Source organism: Dryobates pubescens, chromosome 24 (genome assembly GCF_014839835.1).
Source record: "Dryobates pubescens isolate bDryPub1 chromosome 24, bDryPub1.pri, whole genome shotgun sequence".
NCBI classification, from domain to species: domain Eukaryota; kingdom Metazoa; phylum Chordata; class Aves; order Piciformes; family Picidae; genus Dryobates; species Dryobates pubescens.
Window position 1 is genome coordinate 87,136 of NC_071635.1, and position 17,225 is coordinate 104,360.

Here is a 17,225-nt window from a genome sequence, read left to right on the forward strand (position 1 = left end):
TCATCTTTCAACTAATTGAAATGTTTCGTATCCGTACCAGAACAAGGGAAAGCTCTTGTTCAGCTCCTCACACTAACACCTGCAAGTTTAAGTCATTTGTAAGCTGCCCCTCTCTCCTCCCCCACCGACCCCGAAGACTTCTCAGCTAGTTCAAGCATTCAGGGCACTTGGAGAGCAGGCAGCAGCACCGAGGACCGTCGGGGGACACAGGCCGCTGCACACCTGCAGTGCCGACACTGAGACACTGGGTGGCAGCACTCGGCCCTGATGCGGCATCTGCTACTGTGCGCGGGGCGCCGCTCCCCCCGGGCTCTGTGCAGGTTTTTGTCCATCTGCATTTTAGACTAAGACACACAAAGGAAAATCCACTAGCTTTTATTTGTATATGCACAACTTGTATTTCTATTTCAAACCCCCCTGTGGCTCTGCTCAGGATGTGCTTTTCTGGAAGCCTCTCCAGATAACAGAGGAGATCCAGGGGGAGTCACGTCAAAGCCTTGCTGCGTACAAATCGCTGTCCTTCTGCAATCTCTCGATAAACAGCACAGCTTCTCCTCTGCTGGAACACCTCACACTCACACTTACACTTCCCCAGGGCTTTCCCTCCCCTCCAAGAACGTTCAGGCATTTCAAGCACTGAGGTCTGCAAGCAGCCTTTGTGGGAGGCTGCCCCCGCCCCTCCCTCACTGCTCCTCTGCTGCATCCTTGCCCACCCCCACATGGCATCACGGAAGGAAAGACAGAGACAGCTGAGGGGCTACCCTCCTGTTCTTTTTATCACCCCGAGCTGGGGACGGCCTTCTGGGTAAGGTCTGCACCTTCAGCAAACAGCTGAGCTTTGCTGCCTTTCTCTTCTCTCTTAAGAGCTGTTGCACAGCTCTGCATCTCCGAGAATGTCTCCCAGGACTGACAGCCCCGAGATTACTTTGCAGTCAGTGCATTTATCACTGGCAATCACCAATGTCTTCTGTCTGTTGCTCTCATCAATTAAACCCTTTGATGGTCTCAGTGTGTTCCCCCCCTTCATCCGGTGTCTTCAGTGGAATTCCGGGATCTTACATTTTGGGGTCTCGCAGCATCGGGGGGGGTCTCACTCTGGTGTTCATTGTCCCCCCCCCCATGTGAGGAAATGGCCTCAAGTTGTATCAGAGGATGTTCAGGTTGGCTACTAAAGAAACTTCTTCACCGAAAGCTTCTCAAACACCGGAATAGTTTCCCCAGGGAAGTGGTTGAATCCCCACCCCTGCAGCTGCTTAGAAGAGTTGTAGTGCTGAAGGACAGGGTTTGCCATGAGACTTGGTAGAGTTTGTGAGCTGTTGGACTCCAGAATCTGAAAGGCCTTTCCCAACCCAAACGGTTCTATCATTCTATAAAACACTCCCCTGCAGACAAGCTGAGGAGCAACTTCCCTCTGATGAAAAGCTTCCGGAGACGGCCACCACCCTCACTAAGTCAGCATATGAAAACCATGTCCCTGCTGAACGAGTGCTCCTGCAGCCTCACTGACACTGGCACAAAACTCTATTTATAGTGTCCGGGTACACGTGAGCAAAACCACACCAGCATGACAAAGAAATAAGAATTTCTTTCCCATTCACAGCTTCCATCAGCAGGGAAGGTGCATTCCCAGTTCCCCATTAAATGCAATCACCCTGACCAATCTTGTTTATCACAGCAGAAATGAATTATGCTGTGGTCTGGCCTCAGCTCTGAACTACTTCAATGTTGAACAAGGACAGCTTATACTCACAGAAGTCACTTGGTGGGTTGTGTGCAAGGTTCCTGTAGAGCTCAGGTCTCTGAGCCTTCTTTACAGCTATGCTTAGCCCAAAAATCAGACAGTTTCACATGACACAGCTACTGCGAGCACCACCCAGCACAGCCTCAGCTGCAGACTGGGGGGTTTCAACCATAGGCACTTCACATGCATACCCCTTACCCTCACAGCCAGCAGAAGGCTCTCTGGCTGAATACTCCTGTGGATGGCTCTCCTCTTCTGATAAGATCTCTCTTTCCTTTAGTGAGGTCATCCTGTCACCTAGGCAGAGAGAAGAAAACGCAGCTGTGAAATCAGACTGCTGGAATCATGAGACTCGTGCTGTGTGAGACCCCAGGAGTATCCAAACCTAACCTTGTAGCTGGCCTTAGAGCTCCTCTTTGGAAAACTCTCGCTGCCAGGCCCCACACACCCAACATCCTCTGTCAGCAAACTGGATGTAAGAGCTGAAAAGGGTCAACAGAAACTGTAATTGGATGAAATTACAGCAGGAAAGAATGCTAGCAGGCCTGCCTGGATGAGCAAGGAGCTGCTGGACACACTAGCACTTAAAAGGAAACTCTACAGGAAGTGGAGGAGAAGGACAGCTAGAACGGGGGGGTGTAAGGAAGCTGCCCGAGCAGCCAGAGACCTGGGCAGGAAAGCCAAAGCACAGTTAGAATTGAATCTAGCCAGGGAGGTCAAAGGGAACACACAGCACCCAAAGAGTGGCTGTCAATGGGTCCGTGTCCCAGGGGAGGCCAGGGACAAGCGCAGTCCCTTAGGGGTCAGCCCTGGGACCAGGCTTCTTCAACATCTTTGTGGGTGCCATGGACAGCGGCATCGAGTGCACCCTCAGCAAGTTTGCCGATGACACTGAGCTGTGTGGTGCAGCAGACAGCTGGAGGGAAGGGATGCCACCCAGAGGGACCTCGACAGGCTGGAGAGGTGGGCACAAGCCAACCTCAGGTGGTTCAACGAGACTAAGTGCAGGGTCCTGCATCTGGGTCGAGGCAATCCCAGGCACCAACACAAGCTGGGCAGGGACTGGCTGGAAAGCAGCCCTGAGGAGAGGGACTTGGGAGTGCTGGTGGACGAGAAGCTCAACAAGAGCTCTCAATGTGCACTTGCAGCCCAGAAAGCCAACCAGATCATGGGCTGCATCAAGACAAGCGCGGCTAGCAGGTCAAGGGAGGTGATTTTCCCCCTCTACTCAGCTCTGCTTAGACCCACCTGGAGTACTGCCTCCAGTTCCGGAGCCCCTATTACAAGAGGGACACGGACTCGCTGGAAGGTGTCCAGAGAAGGGCCATGAGGACGAGCAGAGGGCTGGAGCACCTCTCCTGTGAGGACAGACTGAAAGAGTTGGGGCTGTTCAGTCTGGGGAAGAGAGGCTCCGAGGTGACCTTATGGGGGCCTTCCAGTACCCGAAGGGGGCCTACAAGAAGGCTGGGGAGGGGCCTCTTAAGGTATCAGGTAGTGATAGGACTAGGAGGAATGGACTGAAGCTGGAGGTGGGGAGGTTCAGGCTGGACGTGAGGAAGAAGTTCTCCCCCATGAGAGCGGTGAAGCCCTGGAATGGGTTGTCCGGGGAGGTGGTTGGGGCCCCGTCCCTGGAGGTGTTTAAGCCCAGGCTGGAGGAGGCTCTGGCCAGCCTGATCTAGTGTGAGGTTTCAAGCACTGGCCCTTGACATGCGCACCCCTTACCCTCGCACCCAGCAGAAGGCTCTCTGGCGGAACACTCCTGTGGATGACTCCCAGCTGCTCGACAGCACTGGTGGCCAGCACAGATCCAGGCCTGTCAAACTGTGTCTCCTCTTCTGGTAAGGTCGCTCTCTTCATTAGTGAGGTCATCCTGTCACCCAAGCAGAGAGAAGAAAACGCAGCTGTGGAATCAGACCGCTGGAATCCTCAGCCTCGTGCTGTGTGAGACCCCAGGAGAATCCACACCTAACCTTGCAGCTGGCCTTAGAGCTCCTCTTTGGAAAACTCTCGCTGCCAGGCCCCACACACCCAACATCCTCTGTCAGCAAACAGCTTACCTCCCAGTAAGAGCTCCATGATGAGGTCAAGATTTCTTTTACCCTGAAAGCTGTAAAACGTTTTCACTACCCAGGCTCCCTCTGCTTCAACCAAAAGCTCTCCTGCTCAGATGGGCTACCTAAAGTTTATTTCAGTAGTACTTAGTACTAAAGGACAATTTAAACACTTCAACAAGGAGCATGGGATTATATCCCCAGTCCTACAATCTATTGCCATCTTCTTTAGCCAACAAACTGCTTCCCACCCTCTCCTCAGCAATCATGTTGTTTGTAATGGGGAAGGGTCTGGAGAACAGGGCTGAGGAGCAGCTGAGGGCGCTGGGCTGTTTAGTCTGGAGAAAAGGAGGCTGAAGGGAGACCTCATTGCTCTCTGCAGCTCCCCAAAAGGAATCACAGGAGGGGTGGGGTTGGAAGGGACTTCCAAGGTCATCTAGTCCAAGCCCCTACAGCGAGCAGGGACATCCTCCACACACAACAGTTTCAATTGCACAAATAGCCTGGTTCTAGCCTTTTAAAACTTTGGGGTTTATATTCTTGAGTGAGTTTTTCCACCCAGACTTGGGCAGCTGGGTAGAAGGCAGAAAGGAGCACGGGGAGCACATCCTAAGATTGTACAGGGGAGGATTCAGAATGCTACACTAGTCAGAAAAGGCACGCTCTGACTGGCTCTGAGCTCGTCATCTGAAGTAAAACGTTGCTCAAGTGTTGGACTTAACTGCAAGCAGGGAGAGTGCTTAAAGCCTCACAGAGGAATCAACAGCTACAGATTAGATCATTTTCAGGATGTGAAAAGTATGCTGTCTGCATGCTTCAAAGCAGAGTCTACTGACTGAGATGACCACAACCCTCCCAGGGACTGCTTCCTCAGATGCTTACCTGGGCTGAGACAAGCATTACCTTCATCTCTCCTCTCTCTCTTTAGCAGCACATTTTGCCAGGCTCCCTATCCTGACCTGCTGCCATATAAAGCAGGCCACAGTAGTTGTGATCAAGATAAGCCTGGAAGAAGAAAAAGGGCAAAAAATGCAGATAAATGGGGGGAATGAGGGGGGAAAAAGCTAAGCTAAGAAGAACCAGCACTCCTCAGCCATGATGAGGGAAGGACAGAGGACCGGTTTTGAAGGTAGGAAGGCCTTTTGGGCAGCATTTGCACTGCCAGCTGCATGTCTGTTATGGGCTGGGTGGCACAGAGGAATGGCACTGAGTCACTGCAAAAGACACTACAATAAATGTGCTTAGATGGAGGCTTCTGCAATCAAAGCTACAGGAATCGACAAAGGCCACGGCTTGCTCACTTGTTTCTTTACCTGAAAAGTTTCTCATTTTGTTCTAATTCCCCAAAGCTTTTCCCTGCATTCCCAGGGCAATCAGAGCCTTGCTCTGGCTGTACTTAATACCTAGAGATTCCCATCAAAATCTTTGCAGCACAACAAGAAGAAAAAACACAAATACCAACAACCAAACCACAAACTAATTTCTATTGTTAAGTAGGAACTCCATGTCCGGCACAGCCCTGAGGGCACTCGCCAGCTAGCAAACAAGCACAAACCCAAACCCAAACCCACATCGAGACACCCCCAGCTCCAGGGTTACTGGCAGGTACTGGGAGGTATTGGGAGGCTGTGGAAGGACTCTGAGGGGGAACTGGGGTCTCAGGAGGGCAGTGGGGGTTACTGGGAGGTATCCGAGGGGTTGTAGTCATCTCCAGTTGTCTCTCTTACAGTTGTGTCCCAGGGCTCCAGCAATGCCTCCACTTGGTCCAGGTATGTCTCCCAGTGCCTCCTGGTCCCTACCAGTCTCCTCCCATACTGGGATAGGAGTAGAAGGGATTGGGAGGGACTGGGAGGAGAGGATACCACAAGAACTGAGTCTACTGCAACCCTTGCAGCTTCAACTTCCCTTCTCTGCTACTTCTCTTCTCAGCTCTATGTTTCTCAACAGGATTGCTGGATAGCAGAACAGGATGGATGACTGGGCCCCAAGAGCGGTGGGGAACAGAGGTAAACCCAGCCGGCGGGCGGCCGGGCACAAGCGGTGTTCCCCAGGACATGGAGGTGATAGAGGGTGTCCAGAGAAGGGCAACAAAGCTGGTGAAGGGTCTGGATAACAAGTCTTAGGAGGCGTGGCAGAAGGAACTGGGATTGTTTCATCTGCAGAAGAGGAAGCTGAGGGAATTATGGTGTGGGCTGGCTTCAGCTCTCAGCTATTTCCCTGTTGAACAAGGACAGCTTGTACTCACAGAAGGCACTGGCTGCCTGGGTTCAAGGTTCCTGGAGAGCTCAGGTCTCTGAGCCTTCTGAACAGCTCTGCTTAGCCCAAAATCAGACAGTTTCACGTGACCCTGGGGAAAAATCAAATAAAAGACTTCAGAAAGATTGTGCTTGAAGAATAGAAGAGGTTTAACAGCTGCACAGCCTTCTGAGCCCACGGCAGACTTGCACAGAGCTACTGCGAGCACCACTCTGCACGGCCTCAGCTGCAGACTGCGGGGTTTCAAGCACAGGCACCCCAGGAGAATCCAAACCTAACCTTGCAGCTGGCCTTAGAGCTCCTCTTCGGAAAACTCTCGCTGCCAGGCCCCACAAACCAACATCCTCTGTCAGCAAGCTGGATGCAAGAGCTGAAAAGTGTCAACAGAAACTGTAATTGGATGGCCCAGGAAGATCCTGCCAGTCTGAACGCACCAGACCTGGAACGCACAAAGAAACTCTGTTAGAAACTCTGTGTGTGTGTGTTCATAGCTTTAGGAGTAACAAAGCAGAACCAATTCCCAAAAGGTTTTCCCTGCATTCCCAGGGCAATTAGAGCCTTGCTCTGGCTATATTTAATACCTAGAAAGTTTCATCAAAATCTTTGCAGCACAACTAGAAGGAAAAAAAAAAAAACCCAACACCCAACCAAACCACAAACGAATTTATATTGTTAAGTAGGAACTCGAAATCCTACAGGAATTGTTTTTTTATGACAAATTATTCCTTTTCTTTTTTCCTTCTTTTGGTGTCATCCCACCTAGCACACACTCACCACCTAACTGAATGTCACAGTTGTGACTCAAAGCCAAGCAAGACAAAGTGTATCAAGGGAAAAAAAAAACATAGAGAGAAAGCTAAAGAATTCTCCTCCCCTTCACTTCTCCCCTTGAGAGATCCAAAACTATAGTAAGGCAGGCCTGAATTTCATGAGCCCTGGGATTCGGATGAGCTCGGGAAATCATTTGGTTTGCACTCCGTGGGTCTTGTGGTCAGTTGTAGAACGACCTCCTTGCAACGTGAACTACAGGCTTCTGAAACTGGAGCCTCCCTCCCTCTGATACTTCCACGACCTTGTGTCCAAACCCTAATTACACGTAAATTAAATTGTCCGCAGCTTTTACCACAGGTCAGTCTTAGCACCTGAGTTTCAGAGCCTAGATGAGTCTTACTGCTGTCTGAGCTCAGGAAAACATGCCAAGCTGCTGGCTAACTGCGGACATCACATCGATAGGACGGCATCGGCCCAACTTTAGATTTCAAACAGGCAGCACCTGTCTGAGCGCTGGAATCACGTAAGCGTGCCCAGGCAGATCACACAAGCAGGCTCCCTGTCCGGCACAGCCCTGAGGGCACTCGGCAGCTAGCAAACAAGCATCACACCGCCGCTCCCGGCACCCAGACGATGTGGGGGGAAGAGAACACACGACAGCTTCAATTGCACAAATAACCTGGTTCTAGCCTTTTAAAACTTTGGGGTTTATATTCTTGAGTGACTTTTTCCACCCAGACTTGGGCAGCTGGGTAGAAGGCAGAAAGGAGCACGGGGAGCACATCCTAAGATTGTACAGGGGAGGATTCAGAATGCTACACTAGTCAGAAAAGGCACGCTCTGACTGGCTCTGAGCTCCGTCATCTGAAGTAAAACGTTGCTCAAGTGTTGGACTTAGCTGCAAGCAGGGAGAGTGCTTAAAGCCTCACAGAGGAATCAACAGCTACAGATTAGATCATTTTCAGGATGTGAAAAGTATGCTGTCTGCATGCTTCAAAGCAGAGTCTACTGACTGAGATGACCACAACCCTCCCAGGGACTGCTTCCTCAGATGCTTACCTGGGCTGAGACAAGCATTACCTTCATCTCTCCTCTCTCTCTTCAGCAGCACATTTTGCCAGGCTCCCTATCCTGACCTGCTGCCATATAAAGCAGGCCACAGTAGTTGTGATCAAGATAAGCCTGGAAGAAGAAAAAGGGCAAAAAATGCAGATAAATGGGGGGAATGAGGGGGGAAAAAGCTAAGCTAAGAAGAACCAGCACTCCTCAGCCATGATGAGGGAAGGACAGAGGACCGGTTTTGAAGGTAGGAAGGCCTTTTGGGCAGCATTTGCACTGCCAGCTGCATGTCTGTTATGGGCTGGGTGGCACAGAGGAATGGCACTGAGTCACTGCAAAAGACACTACAATAAATGTGCTTAGATGGAGGCTTCTGCAATCAAAGCTACAGGAATCGACAAAGGCCACGGCTTGCTCACTTGTTTCTTTACCTGAAAAGTTTCTCATTTTGTTCTAATTCCCCAAAGCTTTTCCCTGCATTCCCAGGGCAATCAGAGCCTTGCTCTGGCTGTACTTAATACCTAGAGATTCCCATCAAAATCTTTGCAGCACAACAAGAAGAAAAAACACAAATACCAACAACCAAACCACAAACTAATTTCTATTGTTAAGTAGGAACTCCATGTCCGGCATAGCCCTGAGGCCACTCGCCAGCTAGCAAACAAGCACAAACCCAAATCCAAACCCAAACCCACCCCGAGACACCCCCAGCTCCCACGGGAGCCTGCAGAGACCTCCCAAAGGGTCCTTCGGAGGTGCCCGGCTGTCTGTACACGACCCTTGAGCCTTTCAGATGACCCCACGAGCACGTTAGATATCCCCAGACCCTTTTAGGTGCCCCCAGACCTCCTCTGGCACCCCCAAAAGCCGTGCGGATGCCCCCAGCTCACCTCCAGACGCCGGGAGGAACACACCCGGGAGTGCCGGGCGGGCAGCGAGACCGGAAGCCGCACTACAGCCTCCCCGATGCGCCGGGACCCCATCCCCCGCCGAAGGCTGGCGGCTCACAGGCACGCCGGGCACAGAAGGACGTCAGGAGCCGAGGCGAGGGCTGTCCGTGACCGCTCCTGTGCTAAAGGCGCACACGGCGGCACCCCCGTGCGCGCCAGGAAACACGCCACAGGCGGCCAGGAGCGCGCCTGCGCGGGACCGGCCCCGCTGCGGCGCATGCGCGGTATCCATGGCGACGAGCGGGACGCTCCCACAGGGGCGCGAACAGCGCCTGGCTAGGGCGCATGCGCTGTATCCACAGCGACGAGCGGCACAATACCACGGGGGGGGCCGAACAGAGCCTGGCTAGGGCGCATGCGCGGTATCCATAGGGACGAGCGCGACGCTACCACTCTCGCGCGAACAGAGCCTGGCTAGGGCGCATGCGTGGTATCCATAGCGACGAGCGGGACGCTACGACAGGGGCGCGACCAGAGCCTGGCTAGGGCGCATGCGCTGTATCCATAGCAACGCTCGAGTCACTCTCTCCGCCCTCCCCTTTTCCCCTAAGAATTTTCAAGCATTTCAAGCATTCAGCGCAGTTAGGCTGCAGCCCTGAGCTCCCGCGGGGCGGCACACGCCGCGGCACGGCTGCACTGCCGGCCATTACACACGGGGTGCCAGCCCTGAGCTCCCGCGGGGCGGCACACGCCGCGGCACGGCTGCACTGCCGGCCATTGCACACGGGGTGCCAGCCCTGAGGTCCCGCGGGGCGGCACACGCCGCGGCACGGCTGCACTGCCGGCCATTGCACACCGGGTGGCAGCACTGAGCTCCCGCGGGGCGGCACACGCCGCGGCACGGCTGCACTGCCGGCCATTGCACACCGGGTGGCAGCCCTGAGCTCCCGCGGGGCGGCACACGCCGCGGCACGGCTGCACTGCCGGCCATTGCACACCGGGTGGCAGCACTGAGCTCCCGCGGGGCGGCACACGCCGCGGCACGGCTGCACTGCCGGCCATTACACACCGGGTGGCAGCACTGAGCACCTCCCTGGCCGTGGGCAGCCGCGGGGGGTCGCTTCCAAAGCTGCCTTACGCAGCACTCGCTCCCGTTCCTCCCTCCCCAGCTGCAAACCAGAGGTTTGGCTCCGCCTCGCCTCCCCCCAGTACTTACAGGTTTAAAGATTCTGCGGTCCCCTCCGAGAATTTTCAGCACTTTAGGGGGGTGCCCCCAGCCCTCGCTCACCTGCTCCTCTGCTGCAGCAGCCCCCTGCCCCACGTGGCAGAATCACTCCACCCAGAATCCCCCCACTCCCTTCGATTCACCCCAAAAATGTCAGAAAAGAAAGCAAACTGCTCAACCAGTGTCTTGGTGAGGTCAGAACCGCCTTGGTGCCTCCAGTCCTGTTTACATGTCCCGAGACCCCCTTTGTCACGTTCTGAAGCCCTTGAGGTGCACCCAGCTTACCTTTAGATGCAGGGGGAGACGAAGCTGGGCCATCCCAGGGCTGCAGGTCACTAAAACCCAGAGTGAGAACTCCCCAGCTCCTGCAAGACCCCAAAACCTGGAACTCCACAGAGACACCTGAGCCTATCCCTCCCCCCCCCCAACTCTTTCGGGCCCCTGCAGAGGCCCTCAGAACCATTCAGATACCCCCAAATTCCCCTTTCATACCCCCCAGGCCCACTTTAGATAACAGCAGACCCCTGTAACAGACTCCCAACACAGCAGGTCTGGGGCAGCTCCTGCCCCTGGGGAGGAGCTTAGCTGAGCTCCCTTCAGGGCTTTTTCCATTCGAAGTAAAAACATCACACCACAAGCACACACAAAAGCCAATCACTGTTTTAACTGAGAGAGACACTGTTGATATTGCTGTTTCCAGTTCAAGCCCTGTGTGGTCTGCTCAGGCTGTGCTTTTCAATTCTGGAGATCCAGGGGGAGTCACGTCAAAGCCTTGCTGCGTACAAATCGCTGTCCTTCTGCAATCTCTCGATAAACAGCACAGCTTCTCCTCTGCTGGAACACCTCACACTCACACTTCCACTTCCCCAGGGCTTTCCCTCCCCTCCAAGAACGTTCAGGCATTTCAAGCACCGAGGTCTGCAAGCAGCCTTTGTGGGAGGCTGCCCCCGCCCCTCCCTCACTGCTCCTCTGCTGCATCCTTGCCCACCCCCACATGGCATCACGGAAGGAAAGACAGAGACAGCTGAGGGGCTACCCTCCTGTTCTTTTTATCACCCCGACCTGGGGACGGCCTTCTGGGTAAGGTCTGCACCTTCAGCAAACAGCTGAGCTTTGCTGCCTTTCTCTTCTCTCTTAAAGCTGTTGCACAGCTCTGCATCTCCGAGAATGTCTCCCAGGACTGACAGCCCCGAGATTACTTTGCAGTCAGTGCATTTATCACTGGCAATCACCAATGTCTTCTGTCTGTTGCTCTCATCAATTAAACCCTTTGATGGTCTCAGTGTGTTCCCCCCCTTCATCCGGTGTCTTCAGTGGAATTCCGGGATCTTACATTTTGGGGTCTCGCAGCATCGGGGGGGGTCTCACTCTGGTGTTCATTGTCCCCCCCCCCATGTGAGGAAATGGCCTCAAGTTGTATCAGAGGATGTTCAGGTTGGCTACTAAAGAAACTTCTTCACCGAAAGCTTCTCAAACACCGGAATAGTTTCCCCAGGGAAGTGGTTGAATCCCCACCCCTGCAGCTGCTTAGAAGAGTTGTAGTGCTGAAGGACAGGGTTTGCCATGAGACTTGGTAGAGTTTGTGAGCTGTTGGACTCCAGAATCTGAAAGGCCTTTCCCAACCCAAACGGTTCTATCATTCTATAAAACACTCCCCTGCAGACAAGCTGAGGAGCAACTTCCCTCTGATGAAAAGCTTCCGGAGACGGCCACCACCCTCACTAAGTCAGCATATGAAAACCATGTCCCTGCTGAACGAGTGCTCCTGCAGCCTCACTGACACTGGCACAAAACTCTATTTATAGTGTCCGGGTACACGTGAGCAAAACCACACCAGCATGACAAAGAAATAAGAATTTCTTTCCCATTCACAGCTTCCATCAGCAGGGAAGGTGCATTCCCAGTTCCCCATTAAATGCAATCACCCTGACCAATCTTGTTTATCACAGCAGAAATGAATTATGCTGTGGTCTGGCTTCAGCTCTGAACTACTTCAATGTTGAACAAGGACAGCTTATACTCACAGAAGTCACTTGGTGGGTTGTGTGCAAGGTTCCTGTAGAGCTCAGGTCTCTGAGCCTTCTTTACAGCTGTGCTTAGCCCAAAAATCAGACGGTTTCACATGACACAGCTCCTGCGAGCACCACCCAGCACAGCCTCAGCTGCAGACTGGGGGGTTTCAACCATAGGCACTTCACATGCATACCCCTTACCCTCACAGCCAGCAGAAGGCTCTCTGGCTGAATACTCCTGTGGATGGCTCTCCTCTTCTGATAAGGTCTCTCTCTTCATTAGTGAGGTCATCCTGTCACCTCGGCAGAGAGAAGAAAACGCAGCTGTGAAATCAGACCGCTGGAATCATGAGACTCGTGCTGTGTGAGACCCCAGGAGTATCCAAACCTAACCTTGTAGCTGGCCTTAGAGCTCCTCTTTGGAAAACTCTCGCTGCCAAACCCCACAAACCCAACATCCTCTGTCAGCAAACTGGATGTAAGAGCTGAAAAGGGTCAACAGAAACTGTAATTGGATGAAATTACAGCAGCATTAGGTGAAATTATAGTGCAGTGGGTTTAATTTGGGGGTTTTCCTTTAACGTAGGACTAAACCTCGGGATGCATTGTTACAGCTTACTTTGGATGCCGACAGCAGAAGCGAGTTCGAGAACAAGTCAAGAAGGTCAATGGAAACTCATAGAGGGCTGTAACACACTGACATACAAGCTCCGCTTTAGGAAGTCCCCTAAGCCACACAAAGCTGATGAAGTACCCTGGGGAGTATGCTGGTCTGCACCTGCCGGTTTGGTCTCCACTTGAAACCGGCAAGGCCCAACGCTCGACCGAAAGGAAGGAAGATAGGGCTGGGCTTGGGCCTTTGGTCTAATCCTCAACAGCCACCAGTGACACCACAATGCTGAGAAATGCCATTTCCCCAACAGATGGAGTCACCTGTCAGACAGCGAAAAGCAGTCTCGGGGACAGGAGGCTCTTGGCAACAACCAGGCTGTTCTTCTGACCCGAGTGCCACAGAAGGCTGTAAGAGTAGGTCACCTTGAGGGCCATCGCACGGACTGTAGAGGACATTCAGGTGCTCATGCCCGACACAAAAGATGTGTGAAAAGCAGGTGTTGCATCACTAACCTAACCTCCCTCTGTGACCAGGGGACCTTGCTCCCAATCCCACCGTCGGGTGGGAAAGTTTTCCTGCTGCTCGCTGTAAGGCAGGACTTTAATGCTTTCCCTAGCAAGTGTCTCTGAAAAGAAGATGGGGAATGAGAGTTGAAGGAGTAAGGAGGTGATGAAGAAGAGGGACTGCAGCAGAAGCCCCCTCACCAGCTGAAGTCCTTTTCCCCTGCCCATGTGCTCTGTGGACTAAGAAGAGTTCCCTTCTTTTGGTGTGAAAGCACTGGGTTCAATGAAAGAGCTGGCCCCTCCTGAAGGGCAAGTATGAACAGAGCTCTCCAAGTACCACACTTCAGAGCCTCCTACGTACCAGCACTAAGACAATTGTTCATGTAGACTACTGGCCACTCGCTTCAACAAACTCCATAGAATTGGCTCTCACCGACTCTCCAGAAGACACTGCTGCACTAGCTGGGCTGCCTGACTGTCTCAGTTCAAATGGCTTAGGGCCTCACAGAGGGTACCACAAGAACTGAGTCTACTGCAACCCTTGCAGCTTCAGCTCCCCTTCTCTGCTACTTCTCTTTTCAGCTCTATGTTTCTCAACAGGATTGCTGGATAGCAGAACAGGATGGATGACTGGGCCCCAAGAGCGGTGGGGAACAGAGGTAAACCCAGCCGGCGGGCGGCCGGGCACAAGCGGTGTTCCCCAGGACATGGAGGTGATAGAGGGTGTCCAGAGAAGGGCAACAAAGCTGGTGAAGGGTCTGGATAACAAGTCTTAGGAGGAGTGGCTGAAGGAACTGGGATTGTTTCATCTGCAGAAGAGGAAGCTGAGGGAATTGTGGTGTGGGCTGGCTTCAGCTCTCAGCTATTTCCCTGTTGAACAAGGACAGCTTGTACTCACAGAAGGCACTGGCTGCTTGGGTTCAAGGTTCCTGGAGAGCTCAGGCTGTCTCTCTTCATTAGTGAGGTCATCCTGTCACCTAGGCAGAGAGAAGAAAACGCAGCTGTGAAATCAGACCGCTGGAATCATGAGACTCGTGCTGTGTGAGACCCCAGGAGAATCCAAACCTAACCTTGTAGCTGGCCTTAGAGCTCCTCCTCGGAAAACTACCGCTGCCAGGCCCCACACACCCAACATCCTCAGTCAGCAAACTGGACGTAAAAGCTGAAAAGGGTCAACAGAAATTGTACTCGGACAGCTCAGGAAGATCCTGCCAGTCTGAACACACCAGACCTGGAATGCGCAAAGAAACTCTGTTAACAGCTGTCTGGGTGTCTGTTCATAGCTTTTAGAGTCACAGAGCAGAACCAATGCCCGAGAGGTTTTCACTGCATTCCCAGGGCACTTGAAGGATTGCTCTGGCTGGAGTTCAGACCTAGAAATTCCCATCAAAATCTTTGCAGCACGGCAAGGAAAATAAAACAACCAACAAACCACAGACTGCTTTATAGTATCAAGCAGGCACTTGAAATCCTACAGACCCAACACACAACAGGGACTCCATAGAGACCCCAAAACCTCACTGAGAACCCCCCAACTCCTTCAGGACCCCCACAGATTCCCCAATTTAGATGCCGCAAAACCCCTTTTGATGCACCCAAACCCCCCGTCTGATACACCCAGCTCCGGTTTAGGTAGCCCCAGACGCTTCCAATGTCCCCAGACCCGCTGGTACACCGGCCCAGAACCCCCTAACGCTATCCCAGACCCTTTCAGGGGGCTCCAGACCCCTTCCAGATGCCCACAAAACCCCTTCACACGCCCAAAGAAACCCTTACCTGCCTCCAAACCCCATTCGGAGGCCGCTCAGACCCCTTAGCAGCGGGCGGCAGCAACCAAGTCTGTTGCTCTCACCAATTAAACCCTTTGGTGCTTTCAGCTCTCTGACCCTGTGTCAGTGCAAGTCCTTGCTGGGGCACCGCAAACAGAAAGAGACAAACCTTCCTTCCGTCCAGTGGTTCCAGGAAGAGTCCTGGCACTCTTAAGCAGGCAGCATGGGGGTGGCAGCCGTGAGGTGACCCCAGATCCCCCTAACACTGCCCCAGACCCTTTCAGGGGGCTCCACAAAACTCCTTCAGATGCCAAAGAAAACCTCTAATAAATTAAACCCTTTGGTGCTTTCAGCTCTCTGACCCTGTGTCAGTGCAAGTCCTTGTCGGCCTGCACCTTTGTCCTGATCCAGCTGGGGAGAGAACTGCCAGGAACACAGCTTCGCTGCTCCGCCTGCGGCACGCCCGGTGCCGAGGGCAGCCTCGGCCTCGGCCTGCCTGGGAGGAACGCGGCCCCCGTCACAATCTCCCGGGGTCGGGGGACAAACAAAAGCCTTCCACAAAGGAAACAAGGGAAGTCTCTTGGCCACTCTTCATGTGCCAAGTGTATTTTTCAAGGGAACCAACCTGCAGCATCTGGATTGAGTTTCAGTCCCAGTGCCTGGCGGCACAGAGGTTCCTGGGATATCCCGATACGTCCAAGCCACAGGACGTTGCCTTTCGATCCCCGGTCTGATGGTTTGCAGCACAGCCATCACATCACTCCTCTCGAGTGCTTGGAACTGACAATTCATGCACGAGAAGAAGAGCGAAACAAGAACAGAGAATCAGCCAGGCTGGAAAAGACCTTTGATCGTCACCGGGCCCGGCAAGAGGACACGGTCTCACGCTGCACCAGGGCAGGTTTAGGCTAGAGGTTAGGAAGAGGTTCTGCACAGAGAGAGTGATTGCCCATTGGGATGGGCTGCCCGGGGAGGTGGTGGACTCACCATCATTGGAGGTGTTCAGGAGGAGACTTGATAGGGTGCTTGGTTGCATGGGTTAGTTGATTAGGTGGCGGTGGACTCGATGATCTTGAAGGGCTCTGCCAACCTGGTCTATTCTATTCTACTCCATTCCAACACCATCTAATCAACTAAACCACGGCACTGGGTGCCTCATCCAGTCTCTTTCTAAACACTTCCAGTGACGGCGACTCCACCACCTCCCTGGGCAGCACATTCCAAAGGCCAATCTCTCTTTCAACCTGGTCTATTCTATTCTCTTCTATGAAGAACTTCTTCCTAACATCCAGCCTAAACCTCCCCTGGCACAGCTGGAGACTGTGTCCTCTTGTTCTGGTGCTGCTTGCCTGGGGGAAGAGACCAACCCCCACCTGGCTACTACCTCCCTTCAGGGAGACGTAGAGAGCAAGGTGGTCTCCCCTGAGCCTCCTCTTCTCCAGGCTAAGCAACCCCAGCTCCCTCAGCCCCTCCTCACAGGCCTGTGCTCCAAACCCCTCCCCAGCTTTGTTGCCCTTCTCTGGACACCTTCCAGCAACTCAGCACCTTGCTTAAACTGAGGGGCCCAGAACTGGACACAGGACTCAAGGCGTGCCCTAACCAGGGCCGAGTGCAGGGGCAGAATCACTTCCCTGCTCCTGCTGGCCACACTGTTCCTGATATCGGCCAGGATGCCAGTGGCCTTTTTGACCAGTCTGCTGGTCACCACCAGAAGACAGCGGGTCAGTATTCAAGGACCACCTCCTCTGTGGCCGGGAGCAATGGATACCAACAAAGGGAAAAGCAGGAAAGAATGCTAGCAGGCCTGCCTGGATGAGCAAGGAGCTGCTGGACACACTAGCACTTAAAAGGAAACTCTACAGGAAGTGGAGGAGAAGGACAGCTAGAACGGGGGGGTGTAAGGAAGCTGCCCGAGCAGCCAGAGACCTGGGCAGGAAAGCCAAAGCACAGTTAGAATTGAATCTAGCCAGGGAGGTCAAAGGGAACACACAGCACCCAAAGAGTGGCTGTCAATGGGTCCGTGTCCCAGGGGAGGCCAGGGACAAGCGCAGTCCCTTAGGGGTCAGCCCTGGGACCAGGCTTCTTCAACATCTTTGTGGGTGCCATGGACAGCGGCATCGAGTGCACCCTCAGCAAGTTTGCCGATGACACTGAGCTGTGTGGTGCAGCAGACAGCTGGAGGGAAGGGATGCCACCCAGAGGGACCTCGACAGGCTGGAGAGGTGGGCACAAGCCAACCTCAGGTGGTTCAACGAGACTAAGTGCAGGGTCCTGCATCTGGGTCGAGGCAATCCCAGGCACCAACACAAGCTGGGCAGGGACTGGCTGGAAAGCA

At 53.5% G+C, this 17,225-nt stretch overlaps 1 long non-coding RNA gene across 2 annotated transcripts; it reads right to left on the reverse strand.

Annotated features, from left to right (window-relative positions):
- Positions 1-5,739: 5,739 nt before the first annotated feature.
- On the reverse strand, positions 5,740-12,093 carry LOC128898494 (uncharacterized). 2 transcript variants are annotated; one of them, XR_008462861.1, is made up of 3 exons: positions 12,018-12,093; positions 6,328-6,487; positions 5,740-6,139 (listed from the first exon to the last, which is right to left on the reverse strand). It is a non-coding gene; the product is annotated as an uncharacterized LOC128898494 (long non-coding RNA). The 2 variants fall into 2 exon arrangements; XR_008462862.1 differs by lacking the exon at positions 12,018-12,093 and adding an exon at positions 7,879-8,182.
- Positions 12,094-17,225: the final 5,132 nt, after the last annotated feature.